Raw genomic sequence first — 7,209 nt, 5'->3', positions numbered from 1 at the left:
AAGATGAATGCCAGCTGAGGAGTTTTAAATATCAGAGGGAACATAGGGGGTGAAAGATAAAGCGATGTAAGCCAATCAGAATCCTTAGAATTGTAAACAACAACATCAACAAATAAGATGCGCTACTTCTTTTACTACATACTCTCAAAACAGTAAATACGGCGCAGGTTTCGTTTGTGTGGACTGATTGTCAAGTGGAGCTACTCCTAAAAGTCCCTTTAGAGTCCAATGTTAGAAAAGCCCAAGAAAGTATTGATTGGGAGATGACGCTTTCAAGTTTCTTTCACTGTAGTACCTTATTGTACCGTAAGGGGAACGCTAACCAAAGATTGCAACGGTGGGATCCTAACCCACACCTCCTTACTGACTGAAGCCTGAATCCAGCACATCAAATGACTCTGTCACAAAACCACGTTCTGGAGACAAAAGTCTGGAATTTTTACATTTGCTGTTTTGAGAAAAATGACATTTAGCAGAGAATGGTTTCGATCCATCAACTTCTAGGATACAGGCCCAGCACACTTCTGCTGCACCACATACTTTGCTTCCAGTTCATTGGGCCTCACTTCAACTGTGCAGGATTTTCAAAAGAATCCAACTTGAGGAATTCAGTCTGAGGTGGGAGGTGCTGGAGAAATCAAACCACAGCAGCATTGATCTGAACATAGTGACTCAAAACCTCCAAATGAGCTCCACATTTTGTTTTTTTCCAAGGTGAAAAGTTGTATGTTGGTGTTTGAGAGCTGATCCTCTTCGACACCGCTGGATGAGGGACGCTTGATTACAGAAGTGGACAAATGTGTTGCAGATGACGCCATCTCATCTGCAGTCATGTCCAGTGTGTTATTTATCATTTGCCTCCACAGGATAAACAACAAAACTTGAAACTAGTGAGCCGTGAAGAGGTTCCACCGAGACTTGAACTCGGATCACTGGATTCAAAGTCCAGAGTGCTGGCCATTACACCATGAAACCCTGAAGACCTTTGTCTAATCTTCCCACTCAAGTTTTCAGATTCTTACAGGAACATGCCGGTAGAAGAAAGAACATCCTGCTATCTCTGCGCTTGGCTTCATTACCCCACACCTGAGCTTCACAGCCACATTGAAATGTTGAGATATGCGGTGAAACGCGAAGCGAGGAGATCGCCTCATTTGGAGGTATGCTAGCTTGTAAAAACCTCACAGAATTTAAAACAACTAAAGGATCCTGGTGTGTGTTTTTACAGTGAAATGAGCGTAATATGCTGTTTATACAACTTACTGTCAATAAAACACTTCTATTTACTTACCATAAAAAGAAGCTGCCGAGTGTCCAAATGATCCAGAGAGTTAAAGACTGGATGACGGAAGGATGAATCTACTGTACGGGTAGCTGGGTCAAAGCAACCTAAACATTCAATGTTACGCACCAGAATGTCCCACATCGAGGCGTGTGCTGAACGCCACACCGTGCTAGCCCCCAACACGACACCCCTGCCACCCTACCTTTTTCTTCTTCCTGCCCTCTTGTTTTTTCTTTCCTCTGCAAGTTTTTTCTCCTCTCCTCGCCTCTTGGCCTGATACAAGGTTGTAGCTTTTGTCTTCAACTGCAGCTCCTCCATCTCCTCCTTCCTCTTCTCTTCTGCCGGCCGGCGGCCCTCCAAATTCTTGTTGCAATTCTTTTGCATGAGAGCGAATGGTACGTCCAAGTCCCTGCGGTTCCCTTTCAGAATTTAATTATCTGTTTCAACCTTCTCCAGATCAGCCTAAGAAAGGTGACAGGAGCAGGGATGCAGCATGAGAGAAACAGAGAGTCAGAGATTGTTACCATTTTCTACTGCTTATCCTGTTTAGGGTCGTGGGGGGCTGGAGCCTATCCCAGCAGCCTTCAGGTGAGAGGCGGGGTTCACCCTGGACAGGTCGCCAGTCCATCACAGGGCCAACACATAGAGACAAACAACCATTCACACTCACAGTCACACCTACGGTCAATTTAGAGTATCAATCAGCCTCGTCCCCTCTTGATGTCTTTGGACTGTGGGAGGAAGCTGGAGTACCAGAGAGAACCCACACAGGAACATGGAGAACATGGAGACTCACACAGGAAGATCCTGTGATGGAGCCGGGGCTCGAACCCTGAACCTTCTTGCTGTGAGGCGACAGTGCTGACCACTGCACCACCGTGCTGCCCCCACAGATCATCCTCTTTTCAAAAATGATTGTGAATTTTTAGTTTCTCCAAAAAAAAAGAAATGTTTCAACATTTATGGAGGTCATGAAGAGGCATTTGTGATGTGACATGAAAGAGTTGAATGCATTTGAAACATTGATGGCTCTCTCTCATACTGATTCCAGTAAAACATGAGTGTGAACCATTCAGGTCAGCAATGATTTATGCAATCAGCTCCATTAATAATCCAGCATCTCCACATGCAGATGTGCTGGCAAGCAGCAGCAGCAGCAGCTCCTTCAATTAGAGCGGCGAAACAGGTGAGCTCAGCGATCCGCTATCTCCAGCCGCTGCAGATACACAGGTGCTTGAAGTGCTGCACATTGCTCCGCATGCTGGTCTTAAACAAATGAGTGTGAAGCATCACGCTTTTAAGGACATCTCAAAGTGAAGCAGCAAGGGGCCTGCTGTTGTTGTCTCCCCACTGCTGGCTCTGTTTAAATTTTCATTCTTTGAGGCGAACACATACCCTTTCAATTATCCACTTGATGTACAGATTCCCATATGTGAGCAGACAGGGAGCATGTGTATGACGCTTGGGAAAAAAAAATGTAGCCAAGTGTATATGTATACAATTTAGGCTTCCAGATTTCATGTTTATGAGTCGAGAGCAGATTGGCCAAATGTGTTATGTAGCCATTCATCATTGTCTCCAGTCAAGTCTGTGCACTCCCCTATTGTGAAACATATATTTGCTTAATGCATGTGTGGTAAACACACCATTTATTTCATTTAGTCACAGCTCAGTCAGTAATTACACAGAGGGATAGCTATCACAGTAGCGCTCATTGTGTAACGCTTTAGTGGGTCATCTGCAGCGAGACGGAGGGGAGAGAGAGAGGGGGATACAGTTCCTGCTCAAAGCATTTTGGGTATCAACATTTCAAGCAAACAGCGGGGAATACACAGGGGAAAATGAAAAAGTGTGTCACTCCTTTAAGAGCTACTAAAAATGCTCGTAACTATTGACTCAGTCGTCAAAAGAGTGAGATTACAAACTGTGTGCAATTTTATCTCTCACATTTTTTTCGGGCCCACACGAAGACGACCGAGTGAACCCTCTGTTTTTGAAGCTGCTCACAGGTTAAGCCTCTTTATTTGTGCCCTCTCTGTCTTTATTTATTTATTTTGTTCTCTTTTTTACCCTCCTCCACTTTGACTGGGCAGGACAGCCGCGGATCATCTGTGAGCCTATTAATTAGTCCAATCACTGGCAAACAGGCCTGCGTTATCACTGTAGCACAACAGTCTTTCAGAGCTGAAATTAAACTGTGCACACCACTGTTTGAGTGCCAAGGGGAGTAGAGATTTAGCTCCACTGGCACTGCACATGGATAAATCACCACCACTAAGCAGACTCTAGTACTGCCATAGCACACAAAAAAAGGAGGGGGCAAATCAAATCTGCTGCTGTTTATGACAACAGAAGAAAAAAAAAAACCAAACAAACACCCAGACCATTATATACGGTGACCAACAAATGACGGGCATTTTAGTTCAAAGTGAAACCCCTCGGCAGCTTCAAAAGGACAGGATGACAAAAGAGTGAAGAGTACCAGAGACGGGAGATGCTGCCGAGACCCTCAGAAAAACAAAGTCACTCTTTATTTAAGAGGAATGGTAGAATATGTGAGAATGAAGTGACACAGCTAAGAAAAGACTGGAGAACGCTGTTTAAAAAAAAATGTGTGTGGAGTGGGCTTGTTTGTGTCTAGTAGTTGTTAATATAACTCTTTACACTGCGTCCGCTCCTTCAAGATGATACGTGTAATGTACTGAACCTCTTGGATTTTTCAAGTTTTAATGCATTTTTATGTAAAACAGGTTTCTTTAATAAAGATTCTACAATTTCATTTAGCAGACGCTTTTGTCCAAAGCGACAATAAAATCAGAAAGATTGATTCCGCATCCCATTTGTTTGTCAAATGGAGCCAAGAACAAAAGTAGTAGGAACATCTTTGAAGAATGTTTCCTCACAGGTACTTTTGTTTTTTTAAAAGAGGAATGTGGGTCTTTAAGAGGCCACATTTTAAGTAGAAGAGTGATTAAACTCACTGAAAGGTGGACAATTTCATTCTAAGGGGATCTCCTTGCGACAGGTATTTGTGCTGTCTTAGGTCCAAACTGGTACCTCTATTTTTGAGGCTCTAGGTACACTAAGCTCAATGTAAGACACAAACATGACTACGACAATGTGTTGATCTCCTCGATGGCTGAGTTCGTTCACCCTGTGGCCTTGTTCAGTCTAGCCTTCTTGTTTGAAATCCACGATCATTGAAGGCAACACGAGTGCACCTATCATGGCAGCAGGCGGAGCAGCCGGTGTGCAGTTTCCAGTGCAAGTCTAAATCCTATCAGCCTGTGCAACAGGGTTGACTATTAGGCACTGGAACGATAAGTTCACACTTGTATGTCTACATATATGACTGTGTGTCTGACCAAGACTTCATGTTGTGGGATTATCATGAGACAGGGTTTCCCTGCTACGGCCCTGTTTACTCCCCTTAAAATGCAGATGTTGGTAATAAATCCTACGTTTGCTCATTTATTTGGGGGGGGCCGCACCCTGCTTTATTAAACCCATCTATCACTCAGGTCTCCTGAATCAATGGGATGCAGAGGAAAGCAGTGTCAGCACTGAGGCACGTGGCGAGAATACGAGCAGCTTGTACAAGTCAGAGCAGAGAAGAGCACCGAGGCAGGAACACATGAAAGCATTTGTCACACATTGTGGATGTGTGGTGACAGAGGTCATTTTCTTATCTGCAGTCATGTAAAAAAAAAAAAAAGCCAACATACATTATGGAGAGTGCCTGCCATGCAGTTTAGAGCGGAGTAGATAAAGAGATAAAAACTGGGAAAAGAGTCAGGTGCAGTTGGTAAATAAAGGCCTACATGCAGTCAGGTAATTAATTATTCCGACTCTGCATTTAGCATTCAAATATGCTGTGTTATTCCGTATGGGGCTCATCTAGGGGAACGATGGGTGAACTGCTTCAAACCGAGCCCATCTGGAGACTCCCTCCCTGGGATTCACTCTCCTGTGGTAGAGAGGGCCACATCAAGCTCTTTTCCACAGCTGCCACATCCATAGCCCGGCCCCGCCAGGCGCTTGTTAAATAAGTCTGTCTCAGCCTGTGGACCTGAGCAAAAGGAATATGGAAGCAGTCTGGCTCAGCAGAGGGAGATGAGAGAGTGAGGAGAGAAGAAAGTTGGTGAGCAAAGTGAGAGTGGGAGGAGATAAATGGGCGGCTGGGAAATTGCACGTCTGTGGTGAGAGGCAAGAGTGTTGCTATGCAAACGGACATCAAAGGCTCAAGATTGATTTGTCCTTTTCTAAGTGTTGCTGCTAATCGCCAAACTGCCACCTCTTTGGCTGGAGGGAACACTACTAAATTCTAGGCAGACCTCTCGCAAAAAAGACGTTAGGAAAGCCTCCCTCCATCATTCATGCTTAGCTGGGAGTGAGCTGTCAGTTGCTACAGTCAGTGTGTTAAGTAATCTATCAGAGGCATACAGTATATATACATCTGTCCACTTGTGTCTGCTTGTTTATTCATTCACAGAGGATGGAGAGACACACACACACGCACACACACAAACACACCAGAGTTACACTTGGCATTAAAACCTATAGGCCACTTGAGGACACACCTGACAAGATATAAACACATTCTAGAGGTAAATTACCACTCATTTGGAGTCTTGTCTTTGTCACCTGGCAGGAAATAGATTGACTTTTCACACTCCTTTTTAGCTTTGTTTTGATCTCCACCTTCTCCTGGGGGAAATTTGTCTTTAGCAGCTTAATGCTTCTCTACTATGTCTACTAGCTGGTCGATAACTTGTCTGTTGTGTCCAACTGCTGCTGCTGCGAGAAATGCAACAGCACATTTAAGCCAGTTTGATGTCTGAAGATTTCACCTCTTGGAGCAAGGGCCTGTATGTCAGGGTTCTGGTGGAGCCAGAGGAGGTCCAGTCCAAGACTTCCTTGTTCCGTCACCGTTCATTGTTTACAGACTGTACAGCAACTTGAGATGTTTGCGTGAAGGTGAAAGATGATAAATATGAGGGAGTGTTTACGCAGACGCAACCGAGGCTCACTCATACTTGTTTAAAGCTGTTCTAACGGCAGTGCCGGCCCGAGCCTTTAGGGGGCCCTAAGCAGAATTTGATTTTGCCCCCCCCAAACACCACCATCATCACACGGAGTAAACTGTGCTTGATGATTGTGGACACATGATGTCACACTATAATGTTACATTATCAAGTATCATTGCAGACGGATCATGAGCTATTGTCACCTGGGCCACAGGTGCATAAGGAAAGGGTGGTGCCCTTTGTTCAAGAGTGGGTGCAAACTGGATGGGGGGTCTGGGGGCCCCCAGAATGTGATGTCTTGTATTCTGGTGTATTTTTGAACTTGCCAGCTGGAGAAGGGCAATCCCTAAATTTGTTCAGATTCATAGCATTTTATTGTGGTAGTGACTTGTTGATGCGCATGAGTCACGACTCAAACGATGGAAGGTATAGTGACCATGAAATCAGACCTTTCTTGTATTGAATTATTCATTAAATTATGTTGTCACTTCTTTAAGATATTTAATACGTTAAAAAAAAAAAAACAACACTCAATCGGCAGCTGTTTAGTTTGCTTATGCCTCGGGCCGGCCCTGTCTAATGGAAAACCAAAACTATAAGCTTCACTGTCCTGACCTTTTCTTCCCTGCCTACAGGTTCTGTACTCATATGCTGAATCAGTTTAAAGAGATTAATTTGGTGACGGCAAGTTTAACTCTATCAGCCCAATAGACCTTTACTTTTAAGTTAATATCTTGGTTATTATAAGCTTGAGCCTTGCTGCTGTATTGTGGTTTTAAAACAGCCAAGGCTATCAGGATCTTCCATCAGCATAGATGATTAAACTCAATCCCAAACCAGCTTCTATCCACTGGCCCTCAGTTTGCACGAACCCATGGCGGAAAGAAATGTCATCTG

At 44.2% G+C, this 7,209-nt stretch overlaps 1 non-coding gene across 1 annotated transcript; it reads right to left on the bottom strand.

Annotated features, from left to right (window-relative positions):
* Positions 1-903: 903 nt before the first annotated feature.
* trnaq-uug (transfer RNA glutamine (anticodon UUG)) lies at positions 904-975 on the bottom strand. Its single transcript has one exon. It is a non-coding gene; the product is annotated as a tRNA-Gln (tRNA).
* Positions 976-7,209: the final 6,234 nt, after the last annotated feature.

This window comes from Aulostomus chinensis, chromosome 13 (genome assembly GCF_037954235.1).
Source record: "Aulostomus chinensis isolate RoL2024-O1b breed Wild chromosome 13, RoL_Achi_v1.0, whole genome shotgun sequence".
Classification (NCBI taxonomy): Eukaryota; Metazoa; Chordata; class Actinopteri; order Syngnathiformes; family Aulostomidae; genus Aulostomus; species Aulostomus chinensis.
This window is presented reverse-complemented; position numbering and strand designations above follow the sequence as displayed.